Genomic DNA, 22,046 nt, shown 5'->3' on the forward strand with positions numbered 1-22,046 from the left:
CCTCTTGTAAACCTTGACTTGTTTTGAGCTAATTCAAACTTGGATTATAATTCTAATTTACATAACCTGAGCTATTCTGATTTAATTTTAAAACTACTGTCCTTGCTTTTTTCCATAATTACCGATCTTTCATATAATATTAGCGATATTTCTTTTTGCAAGTCAAAAAATAAAGAATAACGTTTGTCAATGAGGAATAGTTTCATGAGATAGCACGTTATAATATAGTGCCCCTATCATTAAATAACTAAACGAGTAATTATTTTTGCGGAAGTATGTGCAGGTTCAGGACATAAATATGTTTGAAAACTGTTACATTAATGTAATGCACATAAATATATCGTCGTCCAGCCTTATTAGATCTGTCGTTATTTTAAGGTTGAACTTGTGAGTCCAAGTAACTCATTATGAAATATTATGTAAGTATGTTGTTTTTCTTATAGACAGATAAACACTCTTTTAATAAGTAGTAGCCTGTAGGTGTGAGCCGAAAATAAACAATAATATATTGTATTACCATTTTCTTATCGTCAACTTAGATAAATTAAATTCCGCATGGTAAAGAATTGTAATTAGTTGTTTTTGACACGTATTAAGAACTCCCAAATACCATAATCATTTAAGTTTATGACTCGAGTTTATCCAATTTAGTTGTAGCCGCAACTGCGTTGAATTAAACAAATGGATATCTGGTTTAATTGATTTGTTCGCATTCAAGGACTCGCATTTTCTAGAACATGAATTTGAGCTGTTAATAATTGGAAAACATACATAAGTATACTAAATTGCTGAATTTGCTACCAAGTTATTGAAGTTTCTTGACAAATGTTATCAACAATGCGGGTCACTTAAACTGTTTACCCCTGTCTTTTTTCTATGTAAGTAATTCTTCAGTTTATTTATTTAAATTTCGCTAACAGCTACCTTAACTAGTTTATGTTTTATCACGTGACTTCAATACTTAAATTTTTTTGCTCAACAGTCTTACTAGTAATGATAGATATTAATTATTATTATTATTTAATATGCTAGCAGCTAGAGAAAAACACGAGCAAGTTGTCCACCCTTTGTAAGGATGTAACACAAGAAAAACGGGTGGGTTACATAATTGATAATGCGCTGTTTTCTTGAAGGACCCAGTGTCATAATTGCTCAAACACCGCGGGTGGTAGACAACGCTCCAATGTATTTGGAAGGAAGTTGCGAGTGAGGCGTACAGAGGTGGAGCGCCAACCATCCAGATGGTGTGTACTGGTTTTTTACAGCAGGTGGTCTGACGTTGGAACTTGGAACTAAAATGGAGCAATTCAAAGCGTGGAAATGCTTTGAGAAATTGCTCCGTTTTAGTTATTCCATAATATTTAAATCTAACAGAATATAAAGAGACTCTACGTCTCTTCGTAAATATAGATGATCAGGCCAGGATTATTTTATCCCTACGTTCGACACAGAAGGTTCGTCAATAGGTTGCCTTTTTATTTTGAAGTATATGTTCTCTGCGTGGTAGATGTTTAAAACTACACTCCTTCAAGCTACATGTTCATATATGTATTTCACTAATAATGCCGTTCGATCGACAGTCTCTGAACTATTAATTGACAATATATTAGCTTCGTTGAGAACTGAGATACCTACATGAAACAAGCATAACATCAAAGACTTTGTTGTATTAGATATAGTAAGACTGGACACAAAATATCCCGACATAAACTTCCAGCAAATTATATTTTGCCAGTTAAGACGATACACAAAAAAAAATCCACTGCTTGGCGGGCGGAGTCTAATAGCTCGCTATCGCGAACGCGGGTGTGCGCGAAGTCATTCTTGCAAACTCGCCGCGCTGCCGCTGGCCGACTCGGGACAAACATGTATGGAGTCGTCATACAGTTATAATATTGTCATACATTTATTTAATTGTTGATTTATTGGTTTTATTTTCTTGCTTATAAACAAATAATCTTCTTTTTAACAACTACTTAGACATTATTAATAATAATTATTATCATTTCGTAATGTTTACTTTATTACAAAATAATACAGGTTATAAATAATCTTTAAAATAACAAAAAATATTGTTACTCTGAAAAAATGAAATGGTACTCAATAACGCGGACTACTGAATTGATTTAGATAGAATTTGATGCTGACGTAGATATTACATCATGCCCAGAAATGAAAGGTACTATTTCTGAAAGAAGTTATAAACCCTAATACAGTAAAACTGATGCGAAACTTTGGATGTTAATTTGTATATTTTTTTGTTAGTTGTTACTTAATCACGTCAAGACTACATTACCAATTTTGATAAAATATAGCTAATTGCCTGGATTTACACATAGGATACTTTTTATCCGAACTGAACACTTCTGTGGGATAAAACAGGTTATAATTCACGTTATAACCTAATTCCAAGCGGGTAAAGCCGCGGTCGGAATGATATTTTTTTAAATAAAAAAATTGTTTAAAAAAAAACACAAAATATATTGACGCATGTATTTATTTTTTGCACTCTATTATAATTGTAATTATTCATTACAAATAATCAAAATAAAATAGCCAGAACAAAGTTAGGCCCTGGTAGGGTAGGTAGGCAGGTACAGCAATGTGAGACGAACACTGGCTTATTTATACCAATAATAATGTATTATAAACATTAAATTAAGTTTACAACAAAAATACATAATATTAGCTAATGTGAAAACGAATCAACCAATCATCCCACAACAATGAAATGTGCACACAAATATTCACCCAAATCGGATCATGTGATTAGGAGGAGTGACTGCAGCGCCATCTTCCGGGCCCAATTGTGTTTCCAGATCACCCAGGAACTCAATTTAATATACTTACACAAAATTATTCGAAATTAAAACTCACATTACTATGTAAATATGAATATAAACCTGTTTTAGTACTAAGCAATTTCCCGCACAGGTGTAGTAAGTATAAATGAAATAAATATCAACATGAAATTCTTTATACAACATACTTATCTACCACCTACTAAGAAATGTAATTATTGAAATTTTTTCGTATTTTTTTTTAATATAATACTACTCCAATGAGCTCCTGTTCCATATCACGTCCGCCATACTTCCACTAAGTTCACCATGATTTTTTATTTCTTTGCACTTTGTTGCTTTTTGCTAAAAATGGAATCATGCGATAAAACCAGTAGAACGTTGATAACATACATTTTTGACTGAATAAAGGTACTTACGAAGGAGTGGGTTCACATTGTGAACAATCAGTGGGTTTATTTTCCTTCTGGATTGCGGATTTCTGAAAAGATTATCTATGCTATAAATGAAAAAAATCTTACACATTCGTTATGTACTTAAAACAGGGGTACATATCAAACATCGTCTATAATACAATTATCATCAAATTTAAAATAAAACCAACTTCTTCATTAATTTGTTCCAATTCATTCTTTTTTCTCCAACCTTTATGTTTCTTCTTCTTATTTTCTTTATTGTCCCCATTTGTCTCATTTTGTCTTATCGTGTTGTCACCCTTTTTTACGATTGCGCGAGCGACACAAGTTCCCCGTGTGACGGCCGTAGCGGGAATGACTCGTGCAGCGATCGGGGTAGGAAGGTACAGGGCGGCTCTCGCTATATTGGCTGGTCGCGCGCTAATTTCAAGTATTTCTTGTTTATTTCAAAACCATCGCATATTTCAAAATTCTAAATCGGTAGACGTATAGGTTGTATATTTTATAGTTAATATCCAAAAAGTCGTAACTTTACGTTTGTTATTTTGAAGATGCCAGAGATTATAAAAAAATAACAATGAGAACTTTGTATTTTTTTTCTATCGAGAAAATATCATGGAATCATGTTTCTAAAACGGTAGACGTATTGTGTTACTATTGAACTTTCTTGTCAAGAATTTTCATCACGACAACTTTAATAATATAAAAATTACGAAGGTTTGAAAAGGGCCGTAAATGTTAGAAAAATTAATTCATCACCTTAAAAGATTTTATAACTAGTATATAAACTTCGGGTGTCGAAAGTCACCCAAATATTTTCTAAGTATTAGAATAACACAATTTAATACCTACATTTATAAAAGTTACTGTTCTAAAAGAGAATCTTTGATCTGTAAAGAAATAAAAAAATGCAAATCGGCTACCAGTAAAGTAATTTTCCATGCAAGCTTACTTATTTATAATATTAATTATTAATTATAAACTGGTTAATTCATTACCGTGTAAACACATTTCAAAATTTTACGCATTTGTATCGTATATATATAATATGTCTCTGGTGACCGCGCGCGCGTCAGTCAGCTTTTTATTTCTTTCCATTATACAGTTTTAGCGATTGGCAGCTGACTAGAATCAGCCTTCAATCAACATGACGAGTGACTGCGTCAAGATGCAATCTCCAACAGACGAGGAGTTCAGTGACCCGCTGTGGTGGGGAGCCGGTTCAGGCGCAAGGACGAAGGGCTCACGTGACAGGGGGGCCCATTGATACGCTGTGTCGTCATCGCTTACGCATGCACGTGATCTATAAGTTCGCCATGCTTTCTCGAGAGACGAGACGGCTTTCGTATGACATGCATATTTTATTTTGTCAATAATATTGTGTTTAACATATTAAGTAGGTATATAGGTATTTTTTTCAGATTTAAATGAAAACGCCAGAAGATAAACATGTGAATTAAGCTGATATAACACATGTAGCGTAAAAATTAAGTAATTAAAAATTTTTGAAAAGCATGAATGAGTTAGATGTAAACAATTATAAAAGTAAAAAATTGATCCGCAAAAAACTTCATTGATACAAGTTAATATGACGTTATCTTGTTAATATATACATTCTAGGAACATATTTAACATGAAAATTGAAATTTTAACGACGGTAAAAAAGTTCCTGACTCGTATTATTAAATTGTAACTAACTTATCATTCTCATTCATTTTGTGAATTAATAATAATTATTGTATGCTATGTAACTATGGTAAAAACTAAAAACATGAATGTTCCTTAAATTTGATCTTAATATGTACCATGTATGTACCATGTTTTTATGCAATAAATGATTTATTTATTTTTTTATTTATTTTTTTATTCACTATCGTAAAAAATTAAGTATATGTCTTATCTCTCATAGCACTAATCAACTACCTATCTCTAAACTACTTTCAACTTAATTATTTTGCAAAAAGAGCCGAAATTGTTCCGTAGTCGAAAGCAGTTATGTTAAGTAGCATTTCTGACGTATGGTGCGGGCATCAATCAATACATCTATTCAATTCGGCCGCATAATCCATAAAAACATGGTGAACCTACGTCAGCCTGTTTAGAAAGTAATCTACCGTTTCTCCAGTTTCCCTCAATGCCTAGCCGTAAAAACTGTGAATCGAACCTGTCTTGTCACATGACTGAGACCTCACCAACACGTTTTTAGTACCATGAGTTTGCAATCGAATCTTGCGTTGACTCATTGCATTCGATAGCGAGTACGTGTGTACTAGTGAACAATCGAAACAGTATTTCTCGATAGCAACTATCAAATAAATTATCATGGTACCTGTACATGGTACCGATTATTGTCTATAGAAAACGTTACAAGACTTGACTAGCTTCAAAAGGTTTTTTCTTTTAGACTCAGACTAACGTAACTAAATTTTTTACTGACTGCTAGGGGCGCTGTATAATTTTCCATATAATTTTTTTAACGCAGTAAGATCACTGTAGACTCATTTCAGGCCCCCTGATAATACAGATTTACCGTTTACGTATAATGCGGTATTGTAAAGTTAGTTTAATCTTTTATAATCTGTTTATTAGAGCTAAAAATTATCATGTACATAAACTAGCCAGTATTTTTGTTGTAGACACAAATATAGTTATGTTTTATTATCTTTTAAAGATAGGTTTATGTGGGGATTAGCACTGCGGTTATAATAAATTTATTAATGCTTATATTATTTTATTGCGCATTGTAATAACATTTGTAACAAGTTTCATCCGGTTTATATTTTGTTAAACTATAAATTCAAATATATTGGAAGTCTAGTTTTCCTTATTTATAGGCTGAGGCTTGGTGAGGAAATCTAATTTCCTCCTGTTTTAAGGTAAAATGTAAAAGTAAAGTGCCCACAGAAACTGTTTATGTGAAAATGAGTACACTACATATTAATGAGCACCTAGTACCTACACATAATATTATGTTTCCAGTTCATATTTGTTAACCAAATTTAGGTTACCTATCTCATATTCTCTTCTCTAATTATAATTTATTCTGTTAATATCTCGATCAACTTATTTCCGATCTCGGAACCCTTCTTAATATTCGTGGACCCCAAAGGCACTGCACACACGGGGCATAGTAAACTATGTAATCAAATACTTTGTCTGTAAAGAAAAACATGAAAGGCATGTGCAATCTCATGGGTCATAACTAACCTCCCCTATATTATAGATTTACTACCTAGTTCTGTAGTTAGATTATTAGTTACCCATCATATCAAAATACACTGATAATAATGCATGAAAATAATCATTTTTCTCATGTTAATTTAGTAGTTTCCTAAAATAGATAATTAAAATATACCTTACCCAGCCATAAACAACATTTAAATTTCAAACGACGCTTTTACAATGTACATTAGCTATCTAACAAAAACAATTACCTATTTGCTATGTTTATTACATAATACTTAAGCCCTACACTGCGTCAGTAAATATAATTACATGTTCTAAGTATTATAGCAATACGGTAACTGTAAACATCAGTCACATGACTCGATAAATCAAAAGTTACGGATTATCATGTTAATCGTAATACAATTAGGTTCATTAAATGCAAATCGCTTGTTCAACTGAATTTATTAGATTATGTCAACAGTGTGATTATTGGATTATGTGGTGTTGTGTTGTTTTATTATTTAGAGTGTTTGTACTCAAAATATGTGAATTGTAAATTATGATGCTGCAGATAGCGAATTTTGTTACATATTTGTTTCGGGTGCTTTTATCGATTTTAAATCATACATATATTAAAACTAGGTTTCCGCCCGCGGCTTCGCCCGCGCAGTCAAAGAAAAACCCGCATAGTTCCCGTTCCCGTGGGATTTCCGGGATTGCGTCATTTTCCCGGAATAAAAAGTAGCCTATGTCCTTTCTCGGGTATCAAAATATCTCCATACCAAATTTCATGAAAATTGGTTTAGTAGTTTAGGCGTGATTGAGTAACAGACAGACATACAGAGTTACTTTCGCATTTATAATATTAGTATGGATAGTTTTTTCCGATTCTTCTTTGTAGAAGTGACGTTCCGAATCGGTGGTAGTTTAAAAGTAGTGACAATTCAAAATGAAAAGTTTACATGGAAGAGAAAAAAGTGTGTTTGAGTTTACCGGTGTATTTTTTTTATCGTAACTTTGTAGACTTTCAAAAAATATTATTAATTTTTTATTCATTTCATTTTTACAAGCGGCAAAATTTAAATTTTAAATTTATAGACACATTAAAAAAATAACGTCGCAAATACTGTTCTATCATAATATGGAAATACCTACTATAATTATAGACTCGTGAAGAGCTTACTATAGAAATGATCCTATGAAGTAAGGTCTTTGACCGCCTCCTTGGTACAGTGGTTGACGCGTGAGCGTGGAACCGAGGGGTCCTGGGTTCGATTCCCGGTGGAGACGAAGAAAAAAAAATGTCTCAGTCTGGCAGGACACAGAAGGCTGATCACCTACTTGTCCCTAAAGAAAATCGATCAGTGAAACAGATGTATGAATAATGCATCTGCCCCTTACCCCACTAGGGGACACGGGACTTCACTTTTTATAATTATAGGCTGCGACTTACGGTTTTGTAATCTAAGTAAATAAAAGTAAATATGACTTTAATTAAAAAAGACTATAATTACGCTTAAATCAACTACAACCAATCATTAAGGGTGCTATAACAGTTTTTTAACAAAAACCGCTATTTTACGGTACAATTTTAACTCAAAGCACTTACACGTGAGAACAAAGTAATATCTTAATTTAAAGATAATATATTCAGTTCTACGATCATCTTATAAAAATTGTACGACGTCATACAAAATTGTCACTGAAATACGATTTTCCCAGCACAATGATCGCATAAAATGCAAAAAAATGGGGTCTAAACCGGTACACTTTTAAGAAAATTAAAAGCCTAATCTATCTTCTTACCTATAAATTATTGAGGGATATATAGTCCTTTATAGATTGTGATAATTTTTTTGTATCTAAATCAAAATTTTATTTCAATTATAAGCTAAATTAAAAATACTTGTCGATTTCTTCATACATTTTGCTCTCGCGGGTCGTCAGACCGCGCTCAGAAGCGCTCTTGGAAGGACGGGTGTATCGCTCCTCGTCCCAAAAATAAAAACGAATTAGAAAAAGATTATTGTGCGTATACTGTCGTTTTCGTGATTTGAAATATTTGATACTTTATAAGAGTAAACTGTATAAGTTTCATATTCCAGTAATTTGTAATTTAAAATTATGTTTTAAAAATTATGTTGACTGAGATCCTCTTTTTTTATGGGTTGTTGAACGGATTGGTGGGGTAAAGCAATTTGACAAAACTTAAATCCAAAATGGCGCCGACGAAAATTTGCCATCTTTTCGTCATGGGTGTCATTTTCATGGTTTTTGGGGTAGCTATTAACCAATATGAGGTCAAAAATAAAATCCAAGATGGCGCCGACGAAAATTTTACATCTTTTCATCATGGGTGTCATTTTCATGGTTTTTGGGGTAGCTATTAACTAATATGAGGTCATAACTAAAATCCAAGATGGCGCCGACGAAAATTTTACATCTTTTCGTCATGGGTGTCATTTTCATGGTTTTTGGGGTAGCTATTAGCCAATATGAGGTCAAAAATAAAATCCAAGATGGCGCCGACGAAAATTTTACATCTTTCCGTGATGGGTGTCATTTTCATGGTTTTTGGGGTGGATATTACGCAATATGAGGTCAGAACTAAAATCCAAGATGGCGCCGGTGAAAATTTGACATCTTTTCGTCATGGGTGTCATTTTCATGGTTTTTGGGGTAGCTATTAACTAATATGAGGTCAAAACTAAAATCCAAGATGGCGCCGACGAAAATTTTACATCTTTTCGTCATGGGTGTCATTTTTATGGTTTTTGGGGTAGCTATTAACCAATATGAGGTCAAAAATAAAATCCAAGATGGCGCCGACGAAAATTTTACATCTTTCCGTGATGGGTGTCATTTTCATGATTTTTGGGGTGGATATTACGCAATATGAGGTCAGAACTAAAATCCAAGATGGCGCCGGTGAAAATTTGACATCTTTTCGTCATGGGTGTCATTTTCATGGTTTTTGGGGTAGCTATTAACCAATATGAGGTCAAAAATAAAATCCAAGATGGCGCCGACGAAAATCTGTTATTTTATTTTAGTTCACTACTTTATTATTAAGAAAATTACACCTATGACGAAAAGATGTCAAATTTTCGTCGGCGCCATCTTGGATTTTGGTTTTAACCTCATATTCGTTAATAGCTACCCCAAAAACCATGAAAATGACACCCATCACGAAAAAAGTCAAATTTTCGTCGGCGCCATCTTGGATTTTGGTTTTAACCTCATATTCGTTAATAGCTACCCCAAAAACCATGAAAATGACACCCATCACGAAAAAAGTCAAATTTTCGTCGGCGCCATCTTGGATTTTGGTTTTAACCTCATATTCGTTAATAGCTACCCCAAAAACCATGAAAATGACACCCATCACGAAAAAAGTCAAATTTTCGTCGGCGCCATCTTGGATTTTAGTTTTGACCTCATATTTGTTAAGAGCTACTCCAAAACCTTGAAAATGACACCCATGACGAAAAGATGTAAAATTTTCGTCGGCGCCATCTTGGATTTTAGTTTTGACCTCATATTGGTTAATAGCTACCCCAAAAACTACCCACACTTGCAAATGTGTTTGCTACGTAGGAAAAGTTCAGATTTAAGAGTATCCTAGGTAATGTGTTATGTGACGAATACCTATAATTTATTTCATTCCGACTATTTTTCGGAATAACATACATTTACTAAGAATTGTATACAATGCCGGATTTAATACAGTGCCGGTAACATCATATGTATGATAATAATTCTACATTTCTTAAAAAGCTTTGATATTGTATACAATTCATAGATTATTTATTCAATGAAATAATGATGTAAAATAGTCACACTTTTTTAAGTTGTTTGAATATACTAACATACTTATTAGGATCGTACCTACTAATAAAAGTAACAAAATGAATTTTTAAAGTTCCTAGTAATCTTCTGGAATCAATTTCAATAAAAATACATAATATCAAAAATTAAAAATAATATCAAGTATGAAGATGGTCTATAAAATGGAATGCGCTATGTTTACGTGAGCGTGATATTGCCGCGAACAAAGTTACGTCGTTAGATACCTAAATTTGAGTAACGCAGATTTGTGACAGCGTCCTTAATCAATTACTAGCTGCGAGCAGAAATGGCAGCGATCGTATTGAAGCTTAACCAACGGATTATTGCTACCGTGAACTGAACGTTATGTATTTTTTTTTAGAAAAAAATGAATCTTGATACAGGTTTAGTTAAAATAAAGTATCAAGAAATAGTAGCATAGCTTTTAAATAGAATTGAATATTATAATACATATTATGTACCTAAGTACATTTGATATTTTGTATTTGATATTTCAGACGAAGGACGCGGCTTCAGATCCCGCCTAGTGATCGATTTTTTTCAATTCCTTGAAAAAATTATCTTATACATATATTATGTACCTACATTTTTTTAAATATAGATATATTAGGTAAGTTGCTCGCATGATTACCTAATCAAGAAAAAAATTGTAACAAACAATGTTAAAAATATATAAATACTTACATAGAAATGAATATACATTTTAGTAGTTTTATTACAAGACCTTAGACAATAACGATATCATAGGATTAACAATGCATTATATTATTATCTGTATAGCTAATGATCGAATATTTGCATAAAACTTGATGCAACAATAAATATTATTGCTGCAATTATTTACATGGAAGTGAACTTTATTTGCCCACGTACGTTCTAAGTGATTTGATCTATTTTTAACCGACTTCAAAAAAGGAGGAGGTTATAAAAATAAACATTTTTTATTTAATAGCGGTAGGTATGTCCATAAAGTTCGGTGACATTGGTGGCCCAAGATTCAAGAAAACATAAATTTGCTACCGAATTTCCCTTTCCATTCACACAAAAAAGTAGTAATTATTTTATGTATATTATGAGAATCAATAAAATCAAAAATTACTTTTATTCAGTAAAATGTTTGAAAGGCAACTGTTGATATTGATCATGCCGCTATCTTCTATCGTAGGATACTTAATCCATTTAAAATTTGTTATATTTTTTAAATAATGATTGACTTACGATAGGATAAGCGGTACATTATCTACCTTATCACCGGAGAAATCAGAAAATTCAGCAAATGACTGAAATAATTCATAATCCAATGCTTTATAATTCTCTATAAACCGAACTAAGATGGACTAAGGAACTCCAAATGTGCCGTTGTACGACAGATAAAACAGAATTTGGTAAGGCATAAATATTTAAGTGCTAATAAATTTTTAGGGTCAAACTTTACCCTTGTATTTGACTCGACTGGTTGACCCAGCTGTGAAACTTACGACATGTGTTAAATAATAATGATAAACTGAAATATCAGGGGTCATGTCTGGAGATATATATATATATATATATATATATATATATATATATATATATATATATATATATATATATAGGGTCAACCGGGGCAAATGCAACTATGGGGCTATGGCAACTAGTTATCATAACTAATTTATTAGAGTTGTTGTAATAAATCGCCACCTATGATTCAATAACTCAACGACTAATAAATCTTACAAGTAATAGATGGTGCCCCTACGATGAAAACTATTTGATTGATAGGCCATTGTGTCAAACCGCTATTTTGAAGTTGGTGTGCGTAAAAACAGGTGTCGAGTTTTGCAGACAAAAAAATTGTTTAGGAGTGATTTTTTGCAGGTGTTTTTAATTGAACACGATTATCACAAGCCGTTAAGCTTATTTCATTTATATTTTTAGTGCGTTAGTTGACTCTATTTTATGTTATTGATGCAGTTACATTTGCCTCATGAAAATTTCACTGTGGGGTTATTGCAACTGTGAGGTTAGTTACAATAGCCCCTCATATTTTTGTATGAAACTAAAAACACTAGTGATGTGACAGTGTCGATATTTTTATTATGTATCCTTCTTGGTAGTCAAAATATACTTTCTTTATGATTAATTAAAGAAGAACCATCGATTATTTCTTCGATATTATACCCAGAGACGGGTTCATAAGTAAAATTCAAATTAGATAAAAAAAGCGTGGTTAAAGAATATAAGTAACTAAAAACGATAGTTCTGTGATTGTTCAAGTAATTTTTAGTAGACGGTTGATTAGTTAACTAATAGGTAAACGTATTTTGTTTGGTTTACGTTTTTAACAATATTTAACACAAAGAATATTATTTGTTCTGACCAAAAACTAAAATTGACTTAGTAGGTAGGGGCACTGTAATTTTTTTTGTTGCGATTTAAAGTGGTAAATCAAAGTACATGAGTTTTTCCTCTAAATAATGCGGCGCCATCTACGATCGCAACGTTATTGTAGCAATAGTTCCCTAATACCACAGACTAATAATAATATACTACGTATCTAATACACAATAGTACGATACAAATCACACGCAGAATAATAAAAAAATATCGATGAATAAGTTTTTTGCATTCCCCACACTAATTCTCTAACAAATAGTTGCATTTACCCCACAATCAGAAAAATAAGTTTTTTTCTGAAAACTAGTCCTTGCTACGCGGTAATACAGTTCAAAATCCTATGAATAACATGAAATCTCATAAATATATTCTATATTCGTTGTTTTATATGAAATAGAAGAAGAGCTATGGCAGCTAGTTGCATTTACCCCCGACTAGGGGTTAATGTAACTTTTTCTACCAATTTTAGGAAATATTCTCACTACCAGTTATTTATAAGACTACTGTATTGCTTGATTGGTTTAAAATAATCTTGAATAAATACAAAAAACAATAAATGGGTAAAATAAATGACCAAATATAAAAGGAGATAACTGCAACCGATCAAACTTGAAACTTGTTATTTTTTAGTTGCATTTGCCCCGGTTGACCCTATATATATATATATGTCGCAGTCAAATTGTATTATTTCGCCGTTTACAAAATGCTGATTACTTTTTCCAAAATTCTAGAAAAAGACGGTCGCGAGCCGACGGACACTACACTTCGTGAATCGTGGGGCTCCTATTTCTGTGTAGTTTTAAGAACACGAACTTAACCTAACCCACCCCCTTATCCAAACGAAATTACGAATTCTCGACATATTACAAAATGCCGAGCTTTTGTAAACGGCGAAATAATACAATGTGCCTGCGACATATACCTACATGTACAATGTACATTAAATATCATCTCATTTATTCAATCCACGCAAAAATTATAGAACTCGCAAATGTTTGATGACTTCACTTCGCATTAAAGCCTTTTTATATTCCGTTTATTCCTTTCAAATATTTTATGGTTTTCCAAAAGCGGTATAAGAGAACTTCATGTTTTTGACATAGATATCTGGTACATACCATAAAATATCCATAGACGCAATCTTGACGCAATTATTTAGAATTGTCTTGATGTTCAATTATGTATGAACGAAGAAGTGTTCGTCTGAAACACAAAAAGCGATTATACATAAAAGAATAAATCTGTACCTGCTATAAAACCTTATTGCTAATTATGTATTTGTTGTTTAAGTCATATTTCCCCAAAAATGTATGTTCATAATGTACCTACCTAGATCGCTACCTTGCGATAAGATGAACTATTTTTGCATATTTTTCTCTTCTTGTATGTTCTTGCTGTATTCCTGTGTGTGTAATAAAGTATGAAATAAAAAAAAACCTGTATGATACGGCAGCTAAAAGAAGAAAAATTTATAAAGCACAGTAATATCTGTGTTATGCTCCCACGAAAATGGCTGAAGAATATTAATTGTTTTTTGTGAATATTAAGTGTTGGTCAGAAAAGGTTATAATGACTCCATGGACATTGGACATAATTCAGAAAGTAAACTACATCAATTACACATTGCAATTGATTATTACAGGAAAGAAGAACCGGAAAGTCTCCAGGCTAGATTTCATCCATCTTGACCAATATTCATAGAGTTTAGAGTATTTGAGTTTAGAGCAGGAGAAATTACCTATCTAATACTATATAATATACTCAAAATTAAGTGGGCTACATACCTGAGAACGTTTAATCTGTAATTAAATCCTACCAATGAAAAGCCAATTACGTGATTAGAGTAGAGATATGGATTACAAGGTTATTTTCTCTAATATATATTTGCCATTACCATGTGTGGTGTTGACACGGAACGGAATTAAACTTTCTTTTGCAAGAAACTGGTTAATTTGTTTGTAAATGTCTCCCTTATGTTTATGTATAGTACTTTCTATTAAATACGGATATGTGGGAACAATTATGTTTTTAGCTCGTGAAATCGTAAATAGTTACGAGAGTACTTGTCTCACACAATATCGTAATGATATGGATGCCCTATCGTTATTATTTATGCACATTATAGATTTGCTCTGAAACTGTTTATAGGATGATAATAAAATGTATTGTCCCATTTTTACCTCGCTGAAGTTACCACAGAAATTTTCATAAAAACTGACTAAAACCAGTTGTGTGACTTGCCAGTTTAGACTCTTATCTTGTTCTCTATTTCTATTCTAACGACCATAATAGCATAATTCGGATGAGAGTTCCGCTACGAAGTTGCAATATAAAGGCAGATAATAAGAATTATGCTGATAAGGAACAAAGCAGACTTGAACTGATTGTGTCACAACTACAGACTATTATGAATTATGATGTTATCTGTTATAATGAGGTTTTAATGTCTAGACTTGAGGAAATCACTTAGGTTCAACAAATTAGTCACTAGATTGACAAGCTGTGTAAGAATTATATTTTTGGATTAATGAAAGGCAACGGTAACACTGCAAATAATGCAGAGTAAATGTAATCGTTAACAATCTTAGATATGAACCACTAAAACATTTTGTTTCGTAATCTTAGGTTAATACTTAAAACTCTTTCTGATAGTTAAATAAAACTTGGGGAAATATGGAATTGGATTAAGGGATCTTATTGAGTACAAAGACAATCAAAGAAGTTTTCAGAAAATTACTTGTTCTAAAATACCAAATTATTATTTAGTTTAAGAACCTATTCTCATAACATAACAAATAAAAACAATGAATTTTTGGAACCCATTAAAACACTCTATTATAAGGGAAAACGAAATGACTAAAATAACAAGACTTAAAACAACATATACAATAGGTATTACATAACCCGATGTTTCAGGCACTTCACATAGATCGTGGCCAAGGGCAGACAAGAGATTTCACGTCTTTGAATTAAGAGAGTAAACTATATTATCTACTGTTACATATTTTATGTATTAGTAGCTGTGTCCCGCGGTTATACCTGCATTGATCTGCTACTATTATCTTAGCGCGATGATAGTCTATCTTGATAAATGGGCAATCTAACACCGAAATAATTTTGTCTAATTGTAGGTTGAGGAAATTAACGTATTTAATTAGCTATATAAGTAAACATAAAAGTTGCTCAACTTATTCAATTATCGGGTTGCTCTTATTGCAGCATTTGCGGTGTACTTTTGAGAACGTATAGTAAGTATTTAAATGTTTCCGGAATGAACAGGAGAGAATTTCATTTTCACTTTAAGTTTATAATAGCTCGACCGACTTTAGACGAAGCAAAAACTTGTTAATTTTGTATCATTGGGTTTAAGTAGAAATACAAAATAATAACTAGTAGCGTAGAAGGTAATTATGATTAAGAGGAGGCTCCCTAAATTTTATGTGAATTTGCATTAATATTCTGAAACAGTCACACATACAATCAAAATCGAACTTTAGTACATAGGTTTATGATTTATTGGGTCTTTTCTTAGAGTAGTATAATTTGTTTTGTGTTTGTATTTTGCTTTAGACGATTAACACACGGCACCGCGCACCGCGGCGGTTGGCAGTAAATCCCTACGAGGAACGGACCGTTCGACCGCGCGGTCGGGCGGTGTATGTGTGTTTGGTATCAACGGATTTAATAGAAGCCAATGCAACTTGAGAACCGCTTCACCGCCAACCGCGGCGGCACGCGGCACCGTGTGTTAATCGCCTTACAGAATGACTTGATCATGTTAAAAATATCTCTTATTTAATAAAGATAAAAAATGTATTAAACAATATTTTAATTATATCTAATTTAGAACCTGATGTCGCGCTCAGTAATAAAACTTCGAAAGAAATGAAATTAAGAAACTTTCCATTTTGTTTTTATCTCCTTCCGAATTCGATTGAAACCTACCTAGATATAATATTTTAATTTTAGAATAATTTTGCTTTTATTTTTGAAATCCTCCTTAATCTTTAGAAGTGTGTGAAACATATTATAAATGCTACGTATAAGTACTGTCCAGTAATATCTAGGCCGTCTAGACCATAATGTAACTTTTTAATAAAAACATTATTTAAATGAGATTCTCCATAATAATCAGAACAATAAAGCGTTGATCAAATTAAGATTAAGTAAGCAGCAAGACAAAGGAACGAGGAAACTGGAAAACGAGATAATACCTACAATGAATAATAAAAAATAAACAGTAATTGTTTTTATTAATGGAAATGCTACTGAAAAAAATATTTCATTTTCCGTCTGAGCTGGCGAGTGATTCATTCATGATTGCAACTTCTATTGTAATAAATCTTCTTATATATAGAAATGAATCGCAAAATGTGTTGGTAAGCGCATAACTCGAGAACGGCTGAACCGATTTCGATAATTCTTTTTTTATTATATTCCTTGAAGTACGAAGATGGTTTTCATGTAGAGAAAACGTAAACATGTACCACGGGCGAAGCCGGGGCGGACCGCTAGTTCATAATAAAATTATGTTAATTCAGATAGTGATTATAGGTAAAAATATATTTTGCTCTCGGAATTTAATATAATATAAAACCGGCCAAGTGCGAGTCGGGCTCGCGCACAAAGGGTTCCGTAGCAGCAAATATAATAAATTACAGTTAAATCAACCTATCTCAAAAACTATAAGAGATACTTTGATCAAACCAAAAATCGTTGAAAGAGTTAATTAGCATGCATCACCTCTATTTTTTTTAGAATTTTATACCCCGTAGTTATAAAAATAGAGGGGGGGGGACATACTTTTTACGACTTTGAGAGCTGATATCTCAAAAACCGTTCACTTTAAGAAAAATGTTTTTTAGAAAACTTTATATCATTTTAAAAGACCTTTCCATTGATACCCCACACGGGTATGTACATCGAAAAAAAAAATTTCATCCCTCAGTTACATGTATGGGGGGCCCCACCCCCAATTCTTTTTTTTACTATTTAGTGTCATATTTTTGTAGCGGTTCATACAACACATATTCCCATCAAATTTCATCACTGTAGTACTTATAGTTTCCGAGTAAATCGGCTGTGACAGACGGACAGACGGACAGACGGACAGACGGACATGACGAAACTATAAGGGTTCCGTTTTTGCCATTTTGGCTACGGAACCCTAATAGGCCGTAGTCAGCTACGACTTTTTTCTGTTTTATACCATTCAACTAAATAGTCTTATTGAAATTACTTATATTGTAAATATGTGTAGTAACTATTATAATATAATTATATTATTATATTATATTATAATATGTGGCATAATACCTATCCAAATTTGAATGAAATTGGATACAGGTTATGGGGTGTAAATGCTACAATAAATTGAACTATTTTTAGTAGTGTAAGTATTATAAAACTATAGTGTATAAACAAATAATATATCTCATAACTGACATCTGACAGAACCCAGATTAAGCGATATTTACGGGCTTTTTTTCAAAATATATCAATGGAAGCGCAAAAACCCGGTGGCTGCTCGTAATCTTCAAGAGCACGTAAACTGTCAGCCGCTATCTCATCACTTCTATCTGATTGTCTACTACGTCATACAATGAGTATGAAAAAATGGCTCTTCAGATTCTTTACGTAGATTGTAAGTTATTGATTATTATTATTATTTATTGATTGCATGTGTTGTTAGACTGTTTGAACTATTCGATCCTGTATATTGCGAGTGATTTTTTATGTCATTTTATTGTGTACATATGTGTCATATGTATTTAAACAAAATATATAAGTGCATATTTAAATATAATGTAATATTTATCACTTGTCAATGTATCAAATGAAAAGCTTCACTAAGTTTGCAAATAGACGGGTCCTTACTCCTTAGGGAACTGTCAATTACTGAAGAAAAAGTAAGAACAGAATACATTAGGTACCATTGATTAAAAAAGGAAGGAAAGAAGTTAAATATTCAAGACATGGAAGTTAGAAGATACCAAAAATATTATTAAAAAGCGGGAAACGCATGACATTTTCATTTGACATCTGTCATAAGTTACAGAACCGACGGAATACACTTCCAAGAGCCCTTACGTTTTTAAAAGTGGAAATGTGCCATAGACAATAAAAAAAGTTCTTGAAAGTGAAAACAAAATACAGAATATATAACGACAGTACTAATTGTTACAAAGTTGGTGACGTCATTCGTTTCACAAATTGACGCAACGGGAGAGATCCGAGTTCCGACGGTGCAAGCGGCCAATTCAGCTTTTTATGTCAATACAATTGTTACATTCGTGGTATTGTTATGGGTCATTTATTGAGAGAATATTTAGCTGTTCGCACTGCGTACGTGGCATAAACCAAGTTCGTATACCTATTTTAACCTTTCCTAACCGTACAGTTACACTGATTAATAATCTACGTAAAAGAATTTAAAATTGTCAAGTCCTGTATATTTCTATTTACAAACGAGTGATACACATATCGCTTTCCGACCTCTTTCAGAATAAATTTTTCTTACCAATAAGGTCAATTCCAATCGTAATGATACCTGAGCATACTAACAGTTTCGTTGTTTATTATAATTTCTGATATTTAATCAATAAGATATATCCTCTACTTAACTACACATTCCATGATTTACCGTCGGATTAATTCTGTAATTATCTATTAATCCTGAATTAATGGTTTTCCATTACGCCGATATCTTCCTCTATTTACCAGAAATTGGATAAAGCTTATGAGCATTTATCCTCCTACATCAGTTACAGTTTACATAATTAATATAATATGACAATAATTGACAAACAACAAAACAAATGACATAATATTATGTGATCCATAATGAAAAAACATTTTAAGCAACCTGAAGTAGGTACCGAAAAAGATAAAATATTTTGTCATATCATATCTAGATAATCCATGCGACGCCTCGTAATATTTATACCCAGTTAGCGAACTAATACATATATACAACATTTGTTTATTTTATTTAATATCTTTCATCCGATTTCAAGCATTTCACTGAATCACTGCAAAACATAAACTATTATGTATCATTTCAGACGATGCTTAGGAAAGTAAATATGTATCAATCTATTGAAATAGAGCTCGTAAAATCTTGACTATTATTACACTGGACTTCATTAACCGTTAAGATTGTATGAATGAGCTTTAATATATTTATAGGTTTCTAATAACAGTTTCCTAAACATCTAACTTAATCATTTTGATACTAATTTCTTTATGGAGTACGAGTGGTTATGAGTGTAAGAAAAATTAAATATATATAGAGTATATTAGCTTTAGCCCGTAGAACTTATCAAAATCCTGCTTGCCAAATTTCAGCCCGATCCGTCCAGTGGTTTGTGGAGTGGTTTGGCTGTGCGTTGATGGATCACTATGACAGTTGAGTTACGAGTATATACATTCATTATATTTAGATACTACTGAAACTAATAAATAACATATTACATATTTTCGTTTATAATCACTTAAACTCAAAGGTAAAATAGGCAGGTATCTTCTATATATTTTCAATCAATTATTATTTCTAGCAATTATGAGTTGAACCGTTTCTATCGTAACGATCAGCTAGTTCTAGGTAAAATAATTTGCTAACATTGGCATCAGTGTTGTTATACGCAATTGCTTTATTGAGCAATTTGTTTAATTTTATAAGGAAGAGGAAAATATACGCGAGTCATGTACTTTGTTAGATAAGCATATAGTATAAGATAATTTCTCATTATTATTTTATTATAACAATGCCACAAAAAATCTTGCTTGCATTATACGAGTCGCTTTTATGGTAATATTCCGTTTGATTAGTTTTATTAGGTCATAACAAAAATAAAATATTTTCTCTGTCTATATCTGTTCGTGTTTAAAAATTCCAAATATTAAAAAGCTCATTTAAGTAATAATCAATAACCTATAACTTTATACTTATGCATATCCTATATTTTCCTTGCCCTCATAACTTAGGTTCCTATATGAAAAGCCTTGAAACTTGTTTCCATGTAATTATTGAAAATAAGAGTCTTAGTGGTCTTTGTGTGTTACATAAAGTTACTAAAAGCCTGCTTATGTAAGCTATTTTATTATTTAAATCATCCCCGAGAACGTAAGTCAAATTAGAGCCAACGATTGTTCCTACTTTTTTATCGAATTAAAGTCACACGCAAAAATTGTAAGAAAAAAGAAAGATTAAATAAAATTCCCACATTTTCTTAAATTCAAAAAAACGGGCAATTTGAGCCGGAACTTACCGCGCCACGTGCTTTACGAGAGACGAGGGTTCCTTTCAAAAGTGACTCCATTATTGTGACTTTTCCTTGCTAAATATAAAAGCTTGTTAAGCATCCTAACAGCCAACAGGCTCCTGTACTAAGTGGTCTGAGCATTCTGCTTATAATCCAGGAAGTCCTTGTAATAATGTATCTATATAGGTACCTAGCTTTGTCTTCATAGAATTTATATACATGTCGCAAAATTGTAAAAATTGAATTATAATCAGTACAATCTGTCGAGATAAAGCACAATGTTACGTATGACAATTTTTAGACAGTTTGCTATCTCACGAGTGATTATAATCGATGCTTACAAATTTACGTAATCAATACTACAAATACTGTCTAGCTTTTACCCGCTGCTTCGCCCATATCGCAGAGGAAATTCCCGTGGCTATGACATCTTTCATGGTAATAAATAACCTATGTCCTGCTCTACATCTAGCCTCCTATCTCCAGACACAAATCATACCTACAATCGCTCCGTTGCGACGTGATAGACAGACAGACACACATTTGACACATTCTCACTAATAATATTGTATGGATATTTAAAAGCAGACGATGGTAAGTTACACATTTAGGTCTTCCAGTCACGGGGAAACTTTTCATACTAAATTTATACACACTTTTCATCAAAATACAATAAAAAAAAATAAAAAAATTTGTTTCCTTTATTAGAGAGTTGATTTTCCTGCCAATTTATCAACCAATCCATCTTTACAACTTTGTGAGATAACGATTTAATCGATCAACCCATGGTTTTCCTTTACAACTGTACTATTTCATCTCGACAACAAAACTATAACATATTGTAGTGAACACCCACGTTTGCATGACAGCAATAAGTACCTATATTTATCAGATTTGACTATGTTTTTGGAGATAAAATCAACTTACACACATACTTTATACAAATTTAAGATAATATTATGATGCGGATTAGATATGTTCACGTGAATGACGTTTGCAAAACAGATTAAGGATTTGAAAAGTAAATTATGTTAGTAAATATTATAATGTCGAATTAGATAATTATATGATTATGTCTAAGCAAGCATATTATGCTAGTACGAGTAGTGTATGAAAGATAAGGTTTAGTTTTTAAGAAGGTGAAGATACTATTTGATAATAGAAAGAAAGAT

General features: G+C 32.2%; 1 long non-coding RNA gene and 1 other non-coding gene across 2 annotated transcripts in view; one reads left to right on the plus strand and one right to left on the minus strand.

Annotated features, from left to right (window-relative positions):
* LOC149906697 (uncharacterized) overlaps positions 1-10,163 on the plus strand; it is a 32,278-nt gene extending 22,115 nt beyond the window's left edge. The window contains exon 2 of the long non-coding RNA XR_016457023.1: positions 9,386-10,163. This is a non-coding gene — a long non-coding RNA (uncharacterized LOC149906697). The remainder of the gene's footprint in view (positions 1-9,385) is intronic.
* LOC149906698 (small nucleolar RNA U3) lies at positions 7,508-7,598 on the minus strand. Its single transcript, XR_016457045.1, has one exon. It is a non-coding gene; the product is annotated as a small nucleolar RNA U3 (small nucleolar RNA).
* Positions 10,164-22,046: the final 11,883 nt, after the last annotated feature.

Source organism: Colias eurytheme, chromosome 8, assembly GCF_061535395.1.
Source record: "Colias eurytheme isolate Ceu_HAF_F1 chromosome 8, ilColEury1 Martin Lab GWU primary, whole genome shotgun sequence".
NCBI classification, from domain to species: domain Eukaryota; kingdom Metazoa; phylum Arthropoda; class Insecta; order Lepidoptera; family Pieridae; genus Colias; species Colias eurytheme.